Source organism: Podarcis vaucheri (assembly GCF_965113315.1).
Source record: "Podarcis vaucheri genome assembly, chromosome: 17".
Taxonomy (NCBI): domain Eukaryota; kingdom Metazoa; phylum Chordata; class Lepidosauria; order Squamata; family Lacertidae; genus Podarcis; species Podarcis vaucheri.
The window spans coordinates 13,567,333-13,592,740 of NC_138755.1; the positions used below are offsets into that span (position 1 = coordinate 13,567,333).

General features: G+C 44.3%; 1 long non-coding RNA gene across 2 annotated transcripts in view; it reads left to right on the forward strand.

Annotated features, from left to right (window-relative positions):
* Nucleotides 1–2,447: 2,447 nt before the first annotated feature.
* Nucleotides 2,448–25,408, forward strand: part of LOC309522132 — a 128,716-nt gene continuing 105,755 nt past the window's right edge. For both annotated transcript variants that reach the window (XR_014214890.1, XR_014214891.1), the window contains exons 1-2: nt 2,448–2,657; nt 21,317–21,596. This is a non-coding gene — a long non-coding RNA (uncharacterized lncRNA). The remainder of the gene's footprint in view (nt 2,658–21,316; nt 21,597–25,408) is intronic.

Consider the following 25,408-nt stretch of genomic DNA (forward strand, 5'->3'; position numbering starts at 1 on the left):
AAAACTACGCTCTGTTTGCAAATCCCTTTAACAGCCGAAACTCCGACCATGGTGTTCATGGGAGTTTGTCAGCCTGTACTTTAGACAGGTTTTTGGCATTATTGTTCAGACTTTGCTTGAACACCCTGTGCTGCTTATCTGATTTTCAGGCTAGACCACAGCATTGTTCTGAGAAGTTCCCTGTCAGATTCGCCATGCCTCTGCGCTCATGGCACTGCCAAAGAAAGAGGGTTGGGGTGGGGAGACGCTAAAGGACAACTGGTTCTTTTTTTGCTGAAATTCCATTCATACTTCCATTTCTGCAGGCGTTGACTTGGGCACTGATAGCCAGCCTTGCTGTGATGAACTCGTGGCAGCTTACAGATAAATTATAAAGCACAGGAGTGAGAAGCAAATCTTACATAATGAACAGCAATAAGGACAGCATCACAAAGCATCAATTTGCAGAGAGGCAAACGTATGTGTTGTGGATTCACATAGCGCTTTTGGAGGGGTTCTTTCTGGTCCTCTACATTATTTTGAAATAGCCTGCATTGGATCCGGGCTGTATCCAAAGTTATTCCTACTCAAAGAAGATGCATGGAAAGTAAGGAATGTGGGGACTTGAGATCCATGAGTTTCAGTGGGTCTACTGTGATAGGAATTTTGAGGTCTTAGATATATGGTAATGTTCATAGGTGTACCAACCAAACACGTACATAGATCAGCACAGGAAGACCGACCTGGAACCATTTATCTTTACAAAAGACTGGCCAGACTCCCCAGGCAATCCAATCAAGTAACCGGCCAGACAGGAGATAAACAATGACAATTTCTGTTTTAGACCGCCTTTTCTGTGATGTAGGTATGATGTATCTGAGGGGTGGTCTTAGGTTACACCCCTTCTGTGATGTATGTATGATGTTTCTGGGGTTGGTCTTGATCGACAGGGTGGCAATTTCAATAGTCTTTATAAGGCCTTGCGTGCCATTTTTCTGGGTTCCTCCTCTCTCCTGCGGGTGAGGGGAGCACCCTGTTGCAACAGATCAATAAAGATCAAGCTTACTAGCTGCTTTGCTTCTCAGTATTTTCTGGTTGGCCTCTGTTATTCTCTCCTACCAATAGGGAATCTATGTAAGGACTCTATATGGGCTCTTAGATACCCCATAAGGGAAAAGGGCAATTTTTGTTTACAACACTACTCAGAGAAGACGTGTCTGAATGTCCAGTAAGCAGGACCTGCCAGTGGTTATTGGCAGCTCCAGGGCTGCAGCTTAAATGCTTCCACAAGGTCATGGGAAAGTGTCTGGGCTTAGCATACCAAGCTAGCTTGTTTATTAATATTATCAAACAGCATGCAAGGGGCGGGGGAAAACCACTTAAAATTCTTCTTTGCTGGGGAAAAGCACCAACCTTGTCCTTTTAATGCAACGAAGTGCTAGTTTCCATGCTGTGGCATTAAAAGCAAAGGGCACAATGCTAACCATGTCTACTCAGAAGTAAGCCCTACTGAATTCAATGGGGCTTACTCCCAAGTAAGTGGCTTTAGGATTACAGCCTGTGGGTGCAGCTGCTTCCTGACATTTAAAGAAGAAACCTTCTTCGCTCATACGCTGCTAAATACTCACAGCTTGCCTGACAGACAGCGTTTAGCAAGTAAGCTGGGAAAACTTTAATCTTATCATTTCCTTAATTATGGGCTGGATCAGCGAATGCACCTAATGGAAAGGAGGGGAAGAGAAAGTTTTTGTAAAAACATCTCTTTTTTATGAAAAAGAAGTCTCCTTCGCATTTTTCTTCAGCAAAGGAGCTGGTTGCATTGCCCATTTGTTGGGAATCTGCCACCAGAACTAATTGCACTTCCCAGAGGACAGGTGTTGTTATGTTGTTATGTCATGTCATGTCATGTCATGTCATGTCATGTCATGTTGTTTTGACCTTTAAAGCCCTTCATTGCCTATGACCCTCGTACCTACGGGACCGCCTCTCCCGGTATGCCCCACGGAGGACCTTAAGGTCCATAAATAGCAATGCCCTAGAGGTCTTGGGCCCTAAGGAAGTTAGATTAGCCTCAACCAGAGCCAGGGCCTTTTCAACACTGGCTCCGGCCTGGTGGAACGCTCTGTCTCATGAGACCAGGGTCCTGCAGGATCTGATTTCTTTCCGCAGGGCCTGTAAGACAGATTTGTTCTGCCTGGCCTTTGGCTTGGAGCCAATTTGATTCCCTCCCCCTCTTTCTTTTTCTTTCTTCTCCTGTGATGAGGCTCCATTTTAATATTTTAATGTTTCAATATTTTAATGTTGTATTTTAATTTTGTTTTTAAGTTGTATTCATTCAATTTGTTTTTATTATTGCTTGTTAGCCACCCTGAGCCCGGCCTTGGCTGGGGAGGGCGGGGTATAAATAAAAATGATGATGATGATGATGTTATGTGGGGGTGTTATGTGGACCCCCTGAATTCTAGGTAGCCTGCAGCTGAAGTACTAGCAGATGAGGCTCATTGCCTTTTTTTAAAAAAAGGTCAGAAGTTTTATGCCTGTTACCAGTGGCATGACAGACGTGGACAGATCCCTCTTTGCCCAGGACTGCAGGGCTAAGAAAGCTTCCCCTGTGGGTTTTATCCAAATCATACTGCTCCGAAAGTCACAGGGGCCCTATCCATGCAGAAAGCAATGTGGTAAGATTCTATGGGATTTCGATATTTGGAAGTGCTTCTGAGAGCTGCCCGGGAGATTGTCATTTCTTTGGAGACTTCTAGCATGTCTTTACGGAAAAGTAATCTAGAGGTCCATGCCTTCCCATCAGATGTCAAGGAAATAAACAGCTAACTGACTTTTAGACGTTATGGCTGGCAATGGACTTGAGGAGACCTCTTTCACATTAGGCAACCCTAATTGTTTGAGGCGGGGTACCTTGCCTTGCCAGAAATAAATTTCTTTACTTCAGGAGATAAGGAAAGGGATAGCTCCCTGTATCATAGCTAGGGGTGGGGGAATATGTCAAGTTTGGCTTTTCTCCATTTCCCATTTCTCCAATCTTAAGTTCAGTTTTCCACATCATCACATGAAAATTCTACACCTTTTCAATGTGAGTTTCTCCTAATATTCACATTTTGCAAAGGAGTTACCCCTAATATAATGCATTTCTGTATGTTATTTTCACTAATATACCTGTATGCCTTTGAATACACGTTCTACCCTAGTAGCATTTTAGTGGATGTTACTTCACTGCGGAACAACCTTGCAAAATTCAGATGAGGGCAAAATTGAAGGATGGCTGTGGCTTGGTTTGCATAACGTTTCAGAAAGCGGGAATTAAGTCAGTTCACTTTTAAATGTGAACTGAATTGAATTTCTCTTCCATTCATAATCACAACACGTGGGAAGGTTTGTGAAGTGATCAGTTCATGGTATTTGTACATGCAGGTAAGTTTGTCATTTCATTGAGGAATACCTCAACTTTAAATGGGTGAGGAGGCAAGATCTCTTCTACCAGGCGTTTAGCTAGTACTTATATTTCAGGAAAACCACACAAAAACAGCAGTACTGAAGGAGAAGAAGAGTTTGGATTTGATATCCCGCCTTTCACCCCCTTAAAGGAGTCTCAAAGCGGCTAACATTCTCCTTTCCCTTCCTCCCCCACAACAAACTGTGAGGTGAGTGGGGCTGAGAGACTTCAGAGAAGTGTGACTGGCCCAAGGTCACCCAGCAGCTGCATGTGGAGGAGCGGAGACGCGAACCCGGTTCCCCAGATTAGGAGACTACCGCTCTTAACCACTACACCACACTGGCTCACACTGAAGCCACTTATCTGGGACTTACCTGAACTCAATGGGACTTACTTCTGAGTAATGTATAGGATCATTCTATAGCACTCCCATCTGTGCAGTAACAATTAAGTAACAATTATACCCTTCAACCTGTATAACCTGTATGGCCGACTATGGGGTTGCAGCACTCATCTCGCTTTATTGGCCGAGGGAGCCGGCGTACAGCTTCTGGGTCATGTGGCCAGCATGACTAAGCCGCTTCTGGTGAACCAGAGGGGCGCACGGTTTACTTCCCACCGGAGTGGTACCTATTTATATACTTGCACTTTAACGTGCTTTCGAACTGCTAGGTTGGCAGGAGCAGGGACCGAGCAATGGGAGCTCACCCCGTCGCGGGGATTTGAACCGCCGACCTTCTGATCGGCAAGTCCTAGGCTCTGTGGTTTAACCCACAGCGCCACCTGCGTCCCTGTATACCAGACAGAATAATGCCCACTTGTTTTACAGGTGCTGAAATGCTTAGGATCACAAGCATTGATCTTTGTTTCATCTTTCATTTCTCAGAAGTTTCCCCCCCTTAAAAATCTATAACTGCTGAATAAGCAGAAAGGCTGAGGAAGTTCATGGTGATGTGAACTTCCTTAAAAGTCACCAGAATTGTGTAATGTGTTTTAAAGCGATGGTGTGTTGCTTTCTGGGTGTTTAGAAAGCAGATGTCTTTAACAAGGCTGGGCATCTGTTGCTCACATCTAAGGCATGGACGTTGTTATGTATTGAAGTTCTCACCCTGGGCCAGCAGGGGGATACTGGAGATAGTTCAGGTCCACATATGCAAATAAGGGATCGAAAGTGACGTTCAGTGATTGGATAGTTACAGAAAGTTGTTACAGCTACGTTGTACTGGAGCTCTATATAAGCAGGCTGGCTGAACCCTTCAGTTCAGTTCTGTTCTGACCTGTGAATAAACAAGCGCTGTTTGGAGAATCGCTGTGTCATCTGATATGTTCACCCACAACTTAACAGATGCCTCTCCACCCTCTTTGCCCCCACAGTGGCCAAGCAGACACATCTCCAAAGCCCACAAGCAGGCGTCTTCCTCTATTGCTCCACAGTGACTTGTATTTCTGGCTGCAGTTTCCGTTCAAGCTGGAATAAAGTACACTGGGAGAAAAAAGAAAGGCGATCTAATCTCGCATAACTCCAGAAGCCCAGAGGGGAGTGAAGCCCAGACAGATAAACACAGGTGACTGCCCTTAGCAAATCTTTCTAGAGAGCAAATTCAAAGGAGAGAAAGGCGACTGGGGATTAGCTGATGGCTGTGCAGATGGTGGCATGAGAGGGAGAGTTTTTGCATTCATGGAGCAGCACAGGGCTTCCTGCCACGAGAAGCGATTGTTTGGATTAGACAGTCTGTCTCCATTTCAGCAGATGGGCCTCCAAACCTCCAGGGTTCTGAATGGGCAAGTATTGTGAGGTAGATTTGAAGTGGAAGGCAAAAAGAGGGAAGCTTCTCTGTGTTAACTCATCGTCCAGGGAACTGCTGTCAACGTTGCATACAAGAGGAAGGAACTGAAGGCAAACTGTCAATGAAAAAGAAGAACTGAAATATTATATGGAAACGACTAGGAAGGCTGGTTTTTCTGCTGCATGCAGGAAACGGGAAACTCCACACAAACACTTGCTAACACATGACCAGATGACTTGTTGCCAATTAGCTCAGTTCAACTGGAACTCTGCACATATCCTGTGATTTGGGGAGTCCCTTGCCATGGACAGATCTGCAGGTGTGAAATATAATCAGAGTCGAGAGTGGATTTCATGCTCTTTATTCAGCTCATAGTGGTGAGGAGGAATGAATGTCCCCTCAAAGTATCTGCTTTATATACATTATTTACACAATGGGCTGCATGTGATTGGCTAATTCTGGAATTCTCCTGTAGGCCAATCAGGTTGTGGATTCACTTCCATCTAGAGCCGGATTGGGTGGCTCCTGCAGACCAATCATACTGCTGCATTGTTCTAGGACCAATCAGACTGCTGCATTCTGAATCCTATTGTTCTAGGACAAATCATAGTGCTGCATTTTGGATCCTATTGTTCTAGGACCAATCAGACTGCTGCATTTTGGATCCTATTCAACTCAGTACATAACAAGGTGGAAGTGCTGAACTGATGTCTTGCCTCGGTAATGAACTGGATGAGAGCCAACAAACTGATGCTCAGTCCAGAAAAGACTAAGGCCCTGTCAGTTGGTCGTTTCCTCGATCGGAAGGATGGAAGCTTGCCTGCTCTTGATGGGATTGCAATCCCTCCAAAGGAGTGGGGACATAGTCTGGGGGTCCATTGCTGACTTGAGACTTGAGACTCAGGTGGCCTCAGTGGCCCGGAGTGCCTTCTATCAGCTTCATCTGGTTGCCCAGCTGCACCCCGATCTGGACAGGGACAGACTAACTTCTGTTGTCTATGCTCTGGTAACTCTAGGTTAGATTACTGCAGTGCATTATACATTGGCTGCCTCTGAAGGTTCAGAAACTTCAGCTAGTACAGAATTCGGCAGCCAGGCTGCTCACCTGGGCAAGCTGGTTTGAGCATACAGCATGAAATATACTCAGAGCGGCGTAGTGATTTCATGCTCTTAATTGCAGCTCTTAAAACAGTGAATGAATCCCCCCCCCAACCCTCAGGCTTTATATACATTATTTACACAACGAGTTCCGTCTTATTGGCTGATTCTGCTTCCCTCCTGGAGCCTGAATGGTTGCTGCATTCTAGGATCCTACCTCCCTATTGTTCTAGGATCCAAGCTTAGTACATGACACTGCACTAACCCAAGCCCAACTTCACGGGCTACCAATTCGTTTGCAGGTGCAATTCAAAGTGCTGGTTTTGACCTGTAAAGCCTTAAATGGCTCAGGACCGCAATAGCTCAAGGACCACCTCTTTCCATATGAACCTACCCAGACCCTGAGATCATCATCTGAGGCCCTTCTTTATGTGCCTTCTCTGTGAGAAGTTTGGAGGGTGGCAACACAGAAAGGGGCCTTTTCTGTGGTGGCTCCCCATTTGTGTGATGTTCTCCCCAGGGAGGCTTGCCTGACGCCTTCATTCCATATCTGAAGGTGCCAGGTGTTTCTCCCAGGCCTTTGGCTAATATAACCATCTGTGGCCTTTTAAACTGGGGAGTGGGGTAGTTTTATTATTTTTGTTACTATGCTGTGTGTTTTTATACTGTGAACTGCCTTGTGATCCTCAGACAAATGGCGATATAGAAATTTAATTAATTAATAATAAAATAGTGCTGTCTGTAAGCAGATTTGTTCAGCCAGGTTAGTCTGTTTGCTCAATCGCTGTCCCCTGCGCTTCTGATTTATGGAGACCCACATGATCCACTAAAGAAAGAGAGAAAATGTTATGTACTGAGTTGAATAGGATTCAGAATGCAGCAGTCTGATTGGCCCTAGAACAATAGGATTCAGAATGCAGCAGTCTGATTGGCCCTAGAACAATAGGATTCAGAATACAGCAGTCTGATTGGTCCTAGAACAATAGGGTCCAGAATGCAGCAGTCTGATTGGTCCGCAGGAACCACCCAATCCAGCTCTAGGTGGAAGTGAATCTGCAACCTGATTGGCCTGCAGGAGAATCCCGGGAATTAGCCAACCACGTGGGGCCCATTGTGTAAATAATGTATATAAAGCAGACATTATGGGGGAACTTCCATTCCTCCTCACCACTATGAGCTGAATAAAGAACATGAAATCCACTCTCGACTCTGAGTATATTTCAGAAAAGTACGCGTCTAAGACAGAAACTGATTTGAAGGAGTGGAAAACATTTACTGAGCTATTATTTCAATGCACAAAATAACTCCTCCAGCCCCAGCCCTCTTAGTTTTCGTTGCTGCTGACTCTTCTGCCCAGGTCCTCATCTGGATGAAGCAGAACTTCTTTTTGCTTCTACAGACCAACATTTGCGGGTTCTGCATAGCCCATGTGTTTGTGGGAAGACAAACAAAGGATCCTAAGGGTATTTACAAAAGGGGTGGGTGGGCGTTTTCCTTTGTGTGTTTCCTAATAGGATGGTGGGCTCTTCACTATGCAAAAAATGCCACACTCCATTTTATAAGGAGGCTCTCTCTAACCATCTTGTTATCAGGAGGGATTCTGTCTTAACTAATGAACTGCAAAGAGGGGGGGAAATTGCTTCTCCCTCTTAATTTGTTGTGCTGACTGTAAAGTTCAATTACATTAATGGTTTGCAGTGTTTCTGAGATCTGAAGTACTCCAGCTAATTAATCACCCTGGAGTTATATTGTGCACAGTGCAATGAAACACTTAATACGTTGATGAGACCCAACATAGTCTTTTGCACTTGGCGGAATGAATGTGGTGAGATGAATGGATCGGGGGAGGGGATCTCAAAATCTCTCTGCCTTTGAGGAGTGGTAAAAAAAAAAAGTGAGATAATAAGGACGATTATGGCAGGGAATTCTGTATCTGTATTGTGATTTAGAGTGCTCCAAGTACTTTTGCGTATGTTTTCTTTTGCAGAATTGCCTTACCCCAAAAGAGCACACTCAACTGCATCAATTTGCAAAACTGGCACTGTTTCAGGTGCACAAAATGTAGGCTTGAGCTTTTTCTGGCAAAGTTGTTGAGCTTTTTTGTCAAAATCTCCACAAACAATTGAACTTTCCCCCTATTTCTTAGGGAAATCACCCCAAAAATCAACACTTCCTATACTGGCTGCCATATGCCTGGGTTTTCCCACACATTTTTGCTGCTTTTCAGAAATTCTGCCGGAATGCCATTTTTGACACCTACGTCTGGGAAATTCTGGACATAGGGCAGCCCTGACATAATGCTTGTTCCTTACTTGTAAGAAATTAGTATTTTAGTCTGGCAGCAACTACCCTTTGGAACAGGTGCCTTTGCTGCACTTTGCTGTTCCAGACATGTGGAAGTTGCATGTGTGTTATTTCTTTTTAGCTACTGTTGATTGTAATAATCTTTTGTTGTTATCAATTGTTGTTATCAATAATTTCAATGTTTTGTTTCCTATATTTGTAAACCGTTAGGTGGTTACAATCTAGCGATATGTTGTTGTTGTTTAGTCGTTTAGTCGTGTCCGATTCTTCGTGACCCCATGGACCACAGCACACCATGCACTCCTGTCTTCCACTGCCTCCCCCAGTTTGGTCAAACTCATGCTGGTAGCTTCGAGAACACTGTCCAACCATCTTGTTCTCTGTTGTCCCCTTCTCCTTGTGCCCTCAAAGTTTCCCAACATCAGGGTCTTTTCCAGGGAGTCTTCTCTTCTCATGAGGTGGCCAAAGTATTGGAGCCTCAGCTTCAGGATCTGTCCTTCCAGTGAACACTCAGGGCTGATTTCCTTCAGAATGGATAGGTTTGATCTTCTTGCAGTCCATGGGACACTCAAGAGTCTCCTCCAGCACCACAATTCAAAAGCATCAATTCTTCGGCGATCAGCCTTCTTTATGGTCCAGCTCTCACTTCCATACATCACTACTGGCTACCGATATGTACATTTTGATAAATAAAAATAAAACTTCACAACCTCGTAAAGCAGATTGGGATTATTATCTGCATGCTGAAGCTGGTGGGGCTGAGTCACAACAGATTTCCTGAAAGTGCATAAAGAATTGAAGGCAGAAGCAAGACGGGGGGGGGGGGGGTCCTGTCTCAGTGGGTGTTCATTCTGCACTGGACCATAAATGGAAGGAAGTCCTGCCACATTCAGTGGGGCTTAGTCCTAGTTAAGCGCGCAAAGAACTGCAGCCTTAGTCACCGTGCTACACTATGGCTGCGTGTGACGGGTATAACGATAAACCATAGTTTGTTGTGAGAAGCTTAGCCTCCCTTGGGGTTCGTATGTGGAAATCTCTCTTTTTAAAAAAATATTTATTAAAGTTTCAGAAAAGATTACAAAAAGAAAAAGAAAAGAAAAAAAAGAGAAAAGAAAATACAAAATACAGAAAAGTAAAAACAGTTAAAAACAAATCAATCTTTCCATGTCTTGTCTTTCATTTACTTGTTTCCCTGACCTCCTCACACCTCCCTTTTTTGTATTCCAGTTCAGTTAGTTAATAGAGCAAATCCTTTCCCTCTTTGTTTTTATCTTAATCCTTTATCTTAATATATTATACCTTTAGATTCTCACCTGTTAACAATCCATTTTTACATACTCCTTTGTAACATTGCTACTAAAACCACTTAACTTCATTCCGACATCATTCTAACATTCATTAATTTTACAGTATTTCTGTAAATAATCTTTAAATTTCTTCCAATCTTCTTCCACCGACTCTTCTCCCTGGTCTCGGATTCTGCCAGTCATTTCCGCCAATTCCATATAGTCCATCACCTTCATCTGCCATTCTTCCAGAGTGGGTAGATCTTGTGTCTTCCAATACTTTGCAATAAGTATTCTTGCTGCTGTTGTAGCATACATAAAGAAAGTTCTATCCTTCTTTGGCACCAATTAGCCAACCATGCCCAGGAGAAAGGCCTCTGGTTTCTTCAGAAAGATATATTTAAGTACCTTTTTCATTTCATTATAAATCATCTCCCAGTCATTCATTTTTATCGCAGCAATACGGCCTAGCAGTGAAAGCTTCAAATTTGACCAGATTTCTAAATCTTTTTTCACTTCAGTCCAGCATTTTTCATAATTGTCTTTAAATAAATTCCCATTTTTAGCTGTCATGTTAATCCCCAGGTATTTCACTTTCTTAACCACTGTTAAACCTGTCTCATTCTGAAACCTCTCTCTCTCAATCGCTGTTAAATTTTTCTCTAAGACCTTTGTTTTTAACTTATTCAGTTTAAATCCTGCAACCTGACCAAATTCTTGAATCAGTTCCAAAACTCTTTTGGTACTAGATTCTGGCTCCTGTAATGTCAATACTAAGTCATCTGCAAATGCTCTCAATTTGTACTGTTTAGCTCCGACTTGTATACGTTTAACCAATTGGTCCCTTCTAATCATATTCAGCAGGACCTCCAGGACCGATATAAAAAGCAATGGGGAGATTGGGCAACCTTGTCGTGTCCCTTTTTCTATCTTAAATTCCTCGGTCACCATGTTATTAACAATTAATTTAGCCTTCTGTTCTGAGTAAATTGCACTTATACCATTTCCAAAGCCTTGACCTACCCCCATCCCCTGTAGATTCTTCTTCATAAAACTCCAAGAAATGTTGTCAAAAGCTTTCTCCGCGTCCACAAATATCAAAACTGCCTTGGTATTAATATTCACTTGTAATTTTTCTATAATATTGATTATGTTTCTCATATTATCAGACAAGTGTCTACCTGGGAGAAAGCCTGCTTGATCTTTATGAATCTCTTCCACTAAGACTTTTTTTAGTCTTTTAGCCAAAATGTCTGCAAAGATTTTATAATCCACATTGAGCAGTGATATGGGGCGGTAGTTCTTAAGCTGCGTCTTTTCAGTCTCTGTTTTCGGTATAAGTGTGATGTACGCTGCCTTCCACGACTCTGGTGCCCTTTTCCAATCCATTATTTCATTACAGACTTCCTTTAAAGGTTGTACTAACCATTCTCTTAAAGATCTGTAGTATCTAGAAGTCAGTCCATCCGGTCCTGGAGATTTACCTAATTGCATATTCTGAATGGCACCTTCTACCTCCTGTTCAGTTATTTTATAGTTCAGCATTAATTTATTTTCTTGAGAGATTTTTTGTAATCCATTTATTTTCAAAAATCGGTCTACATCAATTTCTTTCTGTGGCGTATGTGGAAATCTCTGGCCCAGGCAAAAGGTGGAGTTCAGAAGCTTCCATTTTTGCTTCCATTTTTGGTCAGTTGTAGCTTGTCATGTCACCCAACCTAGCAAACTGAGGTTAGCATGTAACTATAAATCAAGCCATCTTCAAGCAGCAGTATAGGAAGCTGGCTTGTTTCACAAAATACAGTGGTACCTCGGGTTAGGAACTTAATTCGTTCTGGAGGTCCGTTCTTAACCTGAAACTGTTCTTAACCTGAATAATAATAATAATAATAATAATAATAATAATAATAATAATAATTTATTTGTACCCCGCCCATCTGGATGGGTTTCCCCAGCCACTCTGGGCAGCTTCCACAAAGACCAAAAATACACTAAGATGTCACACATTAAAAACTTCCCTGAACAGGGCTGCTTTAAGATGTTTTCTGAATGTCAAGTAGTTGTTTATCTCTTTGACATCTGATGGGAGGGCGTTCCACAGGGTGGGCACCACTACCGAGAAGGCCTCTGCCTGGTTCCCTGTAGCTTTGCTTCTCACAATGAGGGAACCACCAGAAGGCCCTCGGCGCTGGACCTCAGTGTCCGGGCAGAACGATGGGGGTGGAGACGCTCCTTCAGGTATACTGGGCCGAGGTCGTTTAGGGCTTTAAAGGGCTTTGAAGCACCACTTTAGCTCCCGCTGCTGCTGCACCGCCGGAGCACAATTTCTGTTCTCACCCTGAAGCAAAGTTCTTAACCCGAGGTACTATTTCTGGGTTAGTGGAGTCTGTAACCTGAAGCGTCTGTAACCTGAAGCGTCTGTAACCCGAGGTACCACTGTATGGTCAAGCTCAACGACATTAAATGGTTCAGATGTAATGTTATCTGAAAGCAAAAGCTGACAGCAGGAGGGAGTTAGGCTTGTTCCTGTCACAATGAACCATAGCTCATCATTGCAGCCACACGCCCTAATGTCACAGAACGATCACTCCAATCCTTACTCCCACATCACAAAGTCGCATTGTAACTTTTGAATTAATATTTAAATAATAATAATAATAACAGGGACGCAGGTGGCGCTGTGGGTTAAACCACAGAGCTTAGGACTTGCCGATCAGAAGGTCAGCAGTTTGAATCCCCGCGACGGGGTGAGCTCCTGTTGCTTGGTCCCTGCTCCTACCAACCTAGCAGTTCGAAAGCACATCAAAGTGCAAGTAGATAAATAGGTACCACTCTGGTGGGAAGGTAAACGGCGTTTCCATGCGCTGTTCTGGTTCGCTAGAAGCAGCTTAGTCATGCTGGCCACATGACCCGGAAGCTGTACGCCGGCTACCTCGGCCAATAAAGCGAGATGAGCGCTGCAACCCCAGAGTCAGTCATGACTGGACCTAATGGTCAGGGGTCCCTTTACATAATAATAATAATAATAATAATAATAATAATAATAATAATAATAATAAATTAATAACAAACCATTCCAACTATAAGCAGCCCCTCCCTACAACTCCCAGAACCATAGGTGGCAGATCAGGGGAAAGCATTCCGATCAAATAGAGCGATTGATCACAAGAGGTTGCTCACAGACACCCCATTGGAATGGCAGTGCCCATCAACGGGGGGGTGGTGCCTTGGTCTCCTCAAATATTTTATTGCGGGAGCGAAGGGTCCTTGGGTTCTATGGCTCAGGTCTGCCTCTGCTTCTGCTCGTGTGTACAGTGGTACCTCGGGTTAAGTACTTAATTCGTTCCGGAGGTCCATTCTTAACCTGAAACTGTTCTTAACCTGAAGCACCACTTTAGCTAATGGGGCCTTCTGCTGCTGCTGTGCCGCCGGAGCACGATTTCTGTTCTCATTCTGAAGCAAATTTCTTAACATGAAGCACTATTTCTGGGTTAGCGGAGTCTGTAACCTGAAGCGTATGTAACCTGAAGCGTATGTAACCTGAAGCGTATGTAACCTGAAGCGTATGTAACCTGAGGTACCACTGTATTCAGATATTTTCTTTCTTAGAACCAGCCCCCTCCTTAAACTGTCCATTTCCCATTTGAATAATTGTTTGCGCGTGTAGAATGGACATTTGTGATGGTGCATTCTCAGAGACCAAATCCCTCTCGCTTTTCAGCCATCGTTCCCCCCCCCCCCCGCAACTTATTATGGAAAACTGCAGTGATTTTGACCAGTACTTGGCATTCGTTATTGGCACGATATGCACAGACTATAGTAAGAGCACCTTGCTGTGTAATAGGTTTAATACCAGAGCTGTACAAATATTTATTTATGTCTCCGGCAGCACCAGAGTGCGACCTTTAAACGGATTGATGGTTGACTGCAATGCTTTAAGGATAAGTAAAAATGCTCTCACTTGTCAATATTTGCTCCATGACAAGTTATAGCTAACAGGGGTGAGGAAGGGTTCAGACGGGCTGTGCTGAAACATCAACATTAGCTAATAACAATAATCCTTGCAGAGGTTTTGGAACATATATCGCGCCCAAAAGTTCTGCAAGCTATTTTTAACTTATGTTAACCATCCTTTTCAACGCTGCTTGTGTTCGTCAGGCCAGGTCTATTCACTAAATATATCTTTCCAAGTTTTTCGTGCTGCTCCAGGGGCAGCACGTTCTGTTTCACTGAGGCGAAACAGGAAGCGCCACCTTCTGCTGCCACTGCTGCCATACCTGCTGGCATTGGCCCTGGCACCAGTGCCAATTTCAGGCAACACGTCACCCCATTTGGGCAAGATCTTGTGCGATTTGGGGTGTGAATTTGGCCCAAATCTGTGCTGGAGGCTGCAGGTCTGCCGCCTTGAGAGCTTTTGCCACCTGAAGCAGCTGCCTCGGCCGGCCAGCTGTGGACTACCCCTGTTTAGCCACACATTCCTCCAGGTATTGGCATCTAATGTGTGTTTAAATCCTCTTGGCAGCCACTAGCACTGATGCCTCAACTCCCATGGCCCGACAGAGCTCGATCTGGAGCAGAGTTGGCTTTCCGGGCTCTTTACATCCTGACAGGTGGCAAGGAGAATTTCACAGGTGCAGGCAGCAGTTACCTGTGTCAGAGACAGGGCACCTCGGGCCTATCTGGGTGGCCTTTGGGACCCCACCTGGGAAAGTCAAGTAGTACCCAACATATGCTGGCTTAGGAACAAGGGGGCTTCAGATTACATTTTCCAGTGGCAGCTTGAAAACAGGGGCAGAGCAAGGTGGGGGGCAATGAGTGCGGACCCCCCTGGGTGTCATTTCCTTTTTTTAAAAAAATACATTTTTATTAATTTTGACATACAATTTATAAAACGTACCACACAAATTATTACAAATACAGTCTTTTTGGACTTCCCTCAGCACCTCCACTGACCTTCCATCTTAATCACTTTATATGCTTTACTTCATTTTATATTGTCTTTACCTCTCTTAACATATCATCTCCCCTTCTCTAATTTTACAATATTTCTAACAATACTCCTCATAGAACTTCTTGCAAACCTACAAACGTCGTTTGATCATCACAAATACTTTTAATATAGTTCATAAATTTACTCCAGTCTTCGGTAAATTTCTGGTCCCGTCGGTTTCGGATCCTTCCTGTTAATTTATCTAATTCTGCATAGTCCATCAACTGCATAGTCCATTCTTCGATCGTCAGCAATTCTTCTTGCTTCCATTTCTGGGCTAATAATATTCTAGCTGCTGTTACTGCATATAAAAAAAGTTTACATTCTTTTCTGTTTATATCGCTTCCCACCATTCCCAGTAGGAATGCTTCTGGTTTCTTTATAAACGTATATTTCAACATTTTTTTTCAACTCATTGCATATCATCTCCCAGAAACATTTCACCTTTTTGCATTCCCACCACATATGATAGAATGTTCCCTCTTTTTCTTTACATTTCCAACATTTACTGCTAGATTTATACATTTTTGCTAACTTAACCGGAGTGATATACCATTTATACATCATTTTCATTACATTTCCTGGGTGTCATTTCCGAGGGGCGTGACATGCGGCGCGGCACCTGCCCGTGACTCCCTGCTACCCCAAGCCATCGGGGGAAGAGGGGGAGCTGCGCCGCTTTGCTGGCAGCCTTCCCCTCTTCGTTTTGACAGCCCCACGCACCTGGGCTGCTGGAGAAGGCAGGCGGGGAGAGGACGGGAAGGAGGCAGGTGAGCAAACAAGCAGAGGGTGGATGGAAGGAGAGAAGCACAAGCATCCTGTAACACCCAAAAAGCTCAACAACTTTGGCCAACCCCCTCCCCTGAACAACAACTGGCAATGACAATGGGTAGATCACAGCCAGTCATTTTATACTGTGAGTAGATCACAGTCTCTTGGGAGTCCAGCTAGATTTCAATGAGTGTGTATGGGGGGAGGATGACAAGAAATTTTCCGCCCTGGGTACCACCTGACCTTGCTACGCCACTGCTTGAAAAAGCAAGCCATGCCCGAACTGAGGTCTAAACCACTTGGAAAACTGCCTGGTCCTGCAAGGCCACTAAATGCCCTTTCTCTTCGCCAGCCAGTGAGAGGTCTGTTCTGCTGTCTCTGTCTCCCCATCATTTTGTTCCCCTGGCATGTCTTGCCTCTGTCTACTCCAGCCATCACTCCACCAAGATGTTTCTATGGCAACGCTGTCGAGCCACGGATGAGACATTTTTATTTAAACCCGAAAGATAAAAGGAGACCATGCCAGACAAATTACCTCCAGGCAAGCTGCATCCAGGCAAGGGCTTCCTCCCTTACGCCAGGGCTTTGAACACACCACACGTTGAAAGCATGTGACTTCTTCTGCAAAGAATCCTGGGAAATGTAGTTGACACCTCAGCTCTGCAATTCCCAGCACCCTTAAGAAATGACAGTTTGCAAGAACAAGAAATATAACAGGTGATAACAAAGTATTGTGTACAAAGAACAGAATGTAACATTTGATGTAATAAATCAGAAATGGAAGTTGGGGGAAGTCAACAGGGAGGGGGGGAAATTGGAAAATGAATGTTAATGCAGCAAGAGTATTGTTAGCCCAGAAATGGAAACAAGAAGAAATTCCGACGAAAGAAGAATGGCAGACGAAATTAATGCAGAACTGGACAAAATGACAGGAAGGATTTGAAACCTGTGGGACCAGAGATTTACAGAAGATTGGAAGAAGTGTATTAATTATTTGAAGAGCAACTGCAATCAACAAATTACGCTAGTAGGACTACAAGAAGTTTTGTAAGGAGAAATATACGAAGTGTTACAAAGTAGAAAAAGATAGAGATATTGGTTATGAGTTTGAAATGTAATAGGGAAGATAAGAAATGCATACTGAGAGATTAGATTGGAAAATTTTCAGACAGGATTGATGGAAGTCAAAAAATTGAATAAGATGTAAAAGTATGTTTAATTACTGTTGAAAATGATATGTTAAAAAAAACTAATAAAAATTATATTTTTAAAAAAGGAAAAAGAATGTTAAGTAATGATATGGATATTTGTCCTGAGAAAAGAAAAGAAATAAAAAATATTTTAAAAAAAGAAACGACAGTTTGCAGGATGCTTGAACTGGGCTTTAAATGTACAGTGGTGCCCCACAAGATGAATGCCTCGTAAGACGGAAAACTCGCTAGACGAAAGAGTTTTCCGTTTTGGAGGTGCTTCGCAAAACGAATCTCCTATGGGCTTGCTTCGCAAGACGAAAATGTCTTGCGAGTTCCTGCGGGTTTTTTTTCCTTCCCCCCCTTTTGCTAAGCCGCTTATCAGCTGATCCGATAAGCCGCTAAAAGCCGCTAATACCGCTAATAGCGCTAATCTGCTAATCCGTCAATGGGCTTGCTTCGCAAGATGAAAAAAACGCTAGACGAAGAGAATCACAGAACGGATTCTTTTCGTCTTGCGAGGCACCACTGTACAGTGTTGTTGTTGTTGCTTTCTTTAGTTTTCGAATGTTGATTTTTGTGTGTTGTGTATTGCTATTTTTAGATATCTTTCGTGTTGTTGTTGTGTGGAAAGTACTAATAATTTTTTTTAATTTTATTTTTAAATGTACAGTGTTTATCAGCCCAAGTGCAGAGAGGTGGGAAACGGGGCTGGGCTACCCATGGAGACTAAGTGAAGCAGCCACCTTAGGCTGCAGAAGCCAAAGAGGTCATGAAGTCATGGGACCCCCACCAGGGGCAGAGGAAGGGGGGGTGCGGTGAGGCCAGGCCACCCCGAGTGCCATCTCTGAGAGGGGTGACAAAATGCTGGGCAGCACTCACCGCAGGACCTGAAGTCTGCCTGAGCCATGCATCTCTCCTGGGAGTGACACAGTGGCTTGGGCACCCACAGGCTCCATGCTGCCCCATACTTTCCGCCCGCCTCCTCCCCCTCAGCTGTAGGGTGGCTGAGTGGGAGGAGGCAGGCAGACTCCTCGGAGACCCCACAGAGCATCCTGCCCCGGCTGGCCCTGCCCCAGACGCCTGATCAGCTCGCTCCACTGCTGCCCCCACCCGCCCCACCCGGCAGAGAAGCAGCGCCAGCAGCAGCAGCAGCAGCACCACTGGTTTCTGGCGAGATTTCACTGGTGCGGCTTTGTGAGCACCACAAGGGAGGCTCAAACTCGGCTCCAGTTTGTAAAATGGGGGGGAAGCAGCAGAAACTAGCATGCAAAGGTCATCACTGGCACAGCTGATTTAAATTGCTACACGAACAGGATACCGTATTTTTCACCCCATAGGACGCTCCGTCCCATAGGATGCACCTAGTTTTTTTGGGGGGAAATAAAGGAAAAAATGTTTCCCTTTATTTCCCCCCTAAAAGCAGGTCGGGGAAACAGAACCAGGTCGAGGAACAGTGGGATGGCGGCGCTGCGCCTCCTTGCTGTCCCCCAAGCTTGTGGGGCTGGCCGATGTCTGCCCCGCGTGAGGGGCGCTCTGCATCAGGGCGCGCCCCTCGTGCGGGGCGGCAGGCTGCTATCCTCAGCGTGGGGAGCCTTGCCGGGAACTCCTGCAAGGCTCCCCACGCTGCGGATGTCTGCCTGGCGCGGGGGGCGCTCTGCTTCAGGGCGCCCCTTGTGCCGGGTGGCAGGCTGCTATCCGCAGCCTAGACATCCCTGCCGGACCTCCCGTAGGGCTGCCTAGGCTGCGGATGTGTTCCTGAAGCCTGGAGAACAAGAGGGGTCGGTGCACACTGACCCCTCTCGCTCTCCAAGCTTCAGCAAAAGCCTGCATTCGCCCCATAGGACGCACCCAGATTTCCCCTTCATTTTTGGAAGGGAAAAAGTGCGTCCTATAGGGCGAAAAATACGGTAAGTAAATTATTAGACTGTGTATAAGTACAGGATTATCTTTTGCTCCAGCTGTGTATGCACAGGGCTGCTCGGAAAGCACAGCTCTGGTTGTGAAAAATATCTTTCTTCAGCTGGTCTTCACCCACCAGGGATAGAAATGGCATATTGTGTTTTAATATTTTGTTGGAAGCTGCCCATCTGGCTGGGGAAACCCAGCCAGATGGGCGGGATATAAATAATAAACAATTATTATTATTATTATTATTATTATTATTATTATTATTATTATTATTTGTTGAAGGTGTGCCTAATTCAAAGCTACCGTTTACGTATATAGTGAAAAATTCTGAAAATAAAATAAAAATAGATTTCATTTGTAATTAGTCATGACTAAACTTTAACTTTAATCCACTGAATATTGTCCTTAGCTTTTGGATGGAATGGAACAAAAAGAACAAAAGTTGATCCAGAATTTATTAATGGAAAGAATCAAAATTTGGAAACTTGCCAAGACAAAGCAAACCAAATGAAACCCAGCCAGATGGGTGGGGTATAAATAATAAATTTTATTATTAGTAGTAGTAGTAATTAAGCAAATCCTGAAAGAAAGATCAAATTCTAAAAAAAACCCCACCTTGGCTACCATTTATTCATTTTATGAATCTGAAATTCAACTTGGATGTTAATATAAATGTAATCTTTGATCTACCGTTCTAATTGTTTTACTTTAAATAAAAAGAAGTACATTTCGTTTAGCTTCCCAGTGAATAAAGAACCTTCAAGCTAAATAAACTTGCTTATACGCTGCCCCATTTCTCAACTATACTGGAAGAGATTAAGAAACCTATATTCAGTGTTCTGTAGGGAGTGATTTTGGGGGGGGGGACCTTAAAGTGCACTGAGAAATCCAGAAATCAGCTTGTGAATAGCGCTGTCTTCCATTGATTAAATCTGAGATGCTAGAACAATAAACTGGAACAGCATTTTCAACCTTGGGGGGCAACCCCTATGCCTCTTCCCCATGATTCCATCCCCGTTCTTCTAAGTCACTAACATCTCAAATGACAGATTTGTTTTCAGTGCCTTCAGGCACATGGAAATTTCCTTCCTTCCTTTGAGAGTCAGTAGAGTACGGGACTCCTCATCTCAGAGTTGTGGGTTCAAGCCCCACGTTGGGCAAAAGATTCCTGCACTGGACCAGTTGACCCTAGTGATCTGTTCCAATGCTACAATTCTAGGAAATTCTAGGAAAACTTTATGTATGGTTCAGCTTTATAGATAATGGCCTTAAAGCTTCAATGATTTCCTAAACTCCTTTAATTGGTGCAAAAACCTTATCAAATCAAGCGGATTAAATGGTTAGGCAATGAGCCTGATGTTCTCCAGACCTTTTAGAGTTGAATCTAGAATTGCCTGTTGTACAAGGTTGCATTGTACCCCACGCAGAACACTCAACCAAATTTCTTATAATTAAACAAGACAGGAAGTGCATGCTGTAAAATTTAAGTGACATTTTAATGACTCACTTTATAATATGAGGGAACAAAGAAGTCTATTCCAGAGGTCATGAGGATCTCATTTACATAATATATCTCTTGTACAAATTAAAGTATTACACAGCCCTTATATTACAGCAATACTAGAATGGTTCAAACTGCATGGGGTGCATTTAAAAAAGTAATACTCTCTTCTAAGAAATACAATGGAATAACAAGCTGAATCTCAAAAGTCTATTTTGTGCAATTCACAATAATCACAGCAGAAATCAAACCTGGGAGCTGTTTCACATATTGCATTAAAAAAAAATGCACACCTAAAAAATTATGTATAGATCTAAACCTATAAATTACACAGAGACAAATGTGTTTGGAAATACATCATTAGCAGTGGGGAAGAAATTCAGTCTAATTCACATTTTAATGCAATTTGCACTTTCTAAAGCAACACATAAAGAAGGAGCTATCCTTCAAAATTCACACTGCCCTGAATTTTGCAGTGTACAAAATGTGTACAAAAATGCATAGATTGGTTAAATTAACACCCTCAAAAACATTAGGTAAAATTACAGTGGTACCTCCACTTATGTATCCCTCCGGTTACGTAAACTTCGGGATACGTAAGCGCCAAACCCGGAAGTATATTTCCGGGTTTTTGGTGCGCACACATGTGCAGAAGTGCTCTACTGCCGCATGTGTGCACGCAGAAGCTGTCTCTCCAGTTGCGAAAACACCGTGATCTGGCCAAACCTCTGGAATGGATCCTGTCCGCAACCGGAGGTACCACTGTACTTGTAAAAATGTGTATATTAGGCAAAACTGAATAAAAATTGGTATGCTAGGAGTAACACACACTAAAATGCTGGTGGATTATTGTGCAGGGTTTTTTTTTGGGGGGGGGTGCAAACTGATACAGATAACACTGTGCCCCCAACGCCCAATGGCTGCTTCATACAGATTTTGAATAGCAGTGGGGACAGAATCAAACTTGGTGGCATGTCACAGGGAAACTGCCAAGATGTAGACAAGAGGTAGACATGTCTCTCAAGGCTGTTATCTGGTGCTGGTCATGCAGGTAGGAGCTGAACTACTGCAACATGGGGCCTCCAACTCCCAACCCACAGAGAGGGCCCAGGAAGATGCTGTGGTCCATGGCATCAAAAGCCGCTGAGAGATCTCCAAGCTAGCCTTCGTGTGGCCCTCTCCCACTTCTCCCTTGAAGGAGGTCACCTGTCAGGGTGACCAAGGCTGATTCCTCACCAAACTTAGTCCTAAATCTCTGCTAACATAGGTCCAGATAATCTGTTTCCTCCAAGGGGGTCTGCAGCTGAATCCAATGCCATTTATACAGGAAAGTAAGGGATCTTTTCTTATTCCATCTGCTTCTTAAAGGTAAAGGGACCCCTGACCATTAGGTCCAGTCATGACCGACTCTGGGGTTGCGGTGCTCATCTCACTTTATTGGCCGAGGGAGCCGGTGTACAGCTTCCGGGTCATGTGGTCAGCATGACTAAGCTGCTTCTGGCGAACCAGAGCAGCGCACGGAAACGCTGTTTACCTTCCCGCTGCAGCGGTACCTATTTATCTACTTGCACTTTGAGGTGCTTTCGAGCTGCTAGGTTGGCAGGAGCAGGGAATGAGCAACAAGAGCTGCAGGAAAGCTCACCCTGTCACAGGAATTCGAACCGCCGACCTTCTGATCGGCAAGTCCTAGGCTCTGGGGTTTAACCCACAGCGCCACCCGCGTCCCTTCTTCTTCTGCTTCTTACTGGACCACAATTCTGGGTCTTTGTTTTTTCAAGTGCTGCATACTCTAAAAAGCGAAGGTTGAGAGCTGCTATGGAGCCATTGCTGTGCACTTCTGTGAGTTTACAGAGGCATAAACAGAGGCATTTTGAAGAAAATGTGTGAAGGGAGAAAGGTCAGAGGGCAGCAATGAGATGGATAAAGAGGAAGTGTCAGTGATGGTTGTGGAGGCTTCTTATAACAGGTCAATGCATTGGCCGAGATCCAAGAAACACGTGGGCCCATCACATGGGAAGGAGATTGTCTTCAGGTTCTAAAACAAGAAACGAGCGCAGCAAGGCATCCGAGCAAGGAGACAGGAGACATGCTGGAAGATGAATGCAATACCTGCCAGTCAAAAGCTCTCAGTATTTAATGCCAGCCTCTATTCCTCATGATTTTAGAGCCCAAAGGAAGCCCAAGGCCAAGATTCTGTTGGCAGTTGCCGTCTTTGTCCAGCACAAGCAGTTTGGTTGCCAACTAGGCTTCTCTTGAACACTGAGGGAATGTCAGAAGATGCTTGATTTGGGCAGCAAAGCTTAAAATACAGCAAATACAGGTGACACTTGGAAAAGTAGAATATCGTTGAAAAGTTCATTTATTTCAGTAATTCAACTTAAAAGGTGAAACTAATATATGAGATAGACTCATGACTTGCAAAGCGAGATATGCCAAGCCTTTATTTGTTATAACTGTGATGATCATGGCGTGCAGCTGATGAACCACAGTGGACCAACACCAGCTAATGACATGGCTCCCCAAATCTCTTTTCTGATGAGAGCAGCTTTTGCATCTCATTTGGAAACCAAGGACCCAGAGTCTGGAGGAAGAATGGGGAGGCACACAATGCCCGATGCTTGAAGCCCAGTGTGAAGTTTCCACAGTCTGTGTTGATTTGGGGAGCCATGTCATCAGCTGATGTTGGTCCACTGTGCTTCATTGAGTCCAGGGTCAACACGGCCGTCTACCAGGAGATTTTGGAGCACTTCATGCTTCCTTCCACAGACGAGCTTTATGGGGATGCTGACTTCATTTTCCAGCAGGACTTTGGCACCTGCCCACACTGCCAAAAGTACCAAAACCTGGTTCATAGCCTATGGGATTACTGTGCTTGATTGGCCAGCAAACTCACCTGACCTGAACCCCATAGAGAATCTATGGGGCATTGCCAAGAGACAGATGAGAGACATGAGACAGAGCAATGCCTTTCTGAGTTTCACCTGTAACTTAGAATAATAGAGTTGTAAGCGACCCTGAGCACCATCCAGTCCAACCCCTTCAATGAAGAAATATGCAACTGTCGCATACAAGGTTTGAACCTGCAACCTTGGTAATATCAGCACCACACTGACCAACCGAGCTTGGGAGAATCATTTAAAATGTAGTGAACCTAACAACATTGCTTGTTCAGTTAGATTCTTCGTTTTCATTGAAACCTTGTCTTACTAAGGGGTGAGGAATCATTTTTTGCTTCTCACTTTTTAAAGTTGTTCTTGTTTCTCATTAGATATTTTTCTCCTGCTGTTCCTACTTAACTTCCACCTTCCTTGACCATTGGTCCATGATGACTGGGGATGATGGGGGTCCAATGGGGCCATAGGTTCCCTACTGAAAGAAAAGTCCTGTTGGAAGAACCAAGGGGCCACTGGGTCCAGTCTCTTTCCCTGTGCACTCACTAAATATATTCTGGCTTTTCTCAAACTCTACAAAGTGTGTGTGTGTGTGTAGGGATAGGCACACTTCCCTCTTCTCTTTAAGTTACCAGGTTAAAACCATTTTATTCACTTGAGCTCTTGGTGAAAAACAGTGAGAAACAGTTTCTATCCAAATGCTATTTTGGTTTTAAATGCAGTGTAAGGAGTCTCTCCAGTAGTGATTTATGGAAGTGAGAGCTGGACCATAAAGAAGGCTGATCGCTGAAGAATTGATGCTTTTGAATTATGGTGCTGGAGGAGACTCTTGAGAGTCCCATGGACTGCAAGAAGATCAAACCTATCCATTCTGGAGGAAATCAGCCCTGAGTGCTCACTGGAAAGACAGATCCTGAAGCTGAGACTCCCATATTTTGGCCACCTCGTGAGAAGAGAAGACGCCCTGGAAAAGACCCTGATGTTGGGAAAGATGGAGGGCACAAGGAGAAGGGGACAACAGAGGACAAGATGGTTGGATAGTGTTCTTGAAGCTACCAGCATGAGTTTGACCAAACTGCGGGAGGCAGTGGAAGACAGGAGTGCCTGGCGTGCTCTGGTCCATGGGGTCACGAAGAGTCAGATACGACTAAACGACTAAACAACAACAACAAGGAGTCTCTATGGGAGTATATTTTATTTTAAAAATGGGGTCTCAGAGTTTTTAGGGGGCTAACCAGGTTGGGATAGCTGGGATAGCATGCTTGTTGGTTTTGAATGTCTTATGTAGATTTTTTTTCCCAATTTTGTTGTTCTGTATGGGACAATGACAGTAAAGATTATTGTATCGTATTGTATTGAGTAACAGCAGGTTCTCCAAGGTCAGAGCTAGCAGTCTTTCCCGTCATCTGTGATCAAAATTGGGGTGCAAAGCTCCACAAGTGAGCTCTGGCCCCCTACCCTAGTGCAACACCGTTTCTTAAAAAACCCCACTGCCTTAAAAGTCTAAAATGCTGAATATTTCCTTGACGATTCCTTGCTGTTTCTTACATCCTTAATGATGCACCCACGTTCATTGGAAATCTTAGAGACCTGCTGAAATTGTGCCACTTGGGGGGTGGGAGGAAGGGAGCAGAAGAACCATGCAGGAAGAGACGATGAGCAGCTAAGAAGCAAAGCATGCAAGTGGGCTTATTTTAAAAAATAAAAGGGAAGTCTGCCAGGCAGCAGCAACCCTGTGGCTTCAGTCACTAGAGCAGCTCATGCAGGAAAAGGCGGCTATATTTAGCACAGCACCACAACCTTCTCAAGCCCAAATCCAGGCACGTCGTCAGCAACACAGCATTAGCAAAAGCCTGACAAATTCCTGCTGGTTTTAAAATACTGTCGCGCACTGTCCCCCGTCCCCCCCGCAACCCGGTGGCAGATTTTGCTCTTTGCGGCCTCTTTTAATGTGGCAACAGATGGTCAGGTCGGTACAGTACATCCAGATTCAGTGCTGGCCTCGCTCTCTGTAAGTCGGCAAAGCGGTTCAGCCGGGTCTTGCTGCTGGCCGGATTTTACCAGGCACAAGGTCTGCGATGACAAAGGAACTGATTAGCCAGCACAGATTTCTGACCTCGGGAGGCTTCTGGACACGAAGGATCACCCCCGCAATCGCTGGGGAGTTTCTGGACAGGCTCCCCAGAATTACCATATTTTTCGCTCCGAAAGGCGCACAGGACCATAAGGCGCACCTAGTTTTTAGAGGGGGA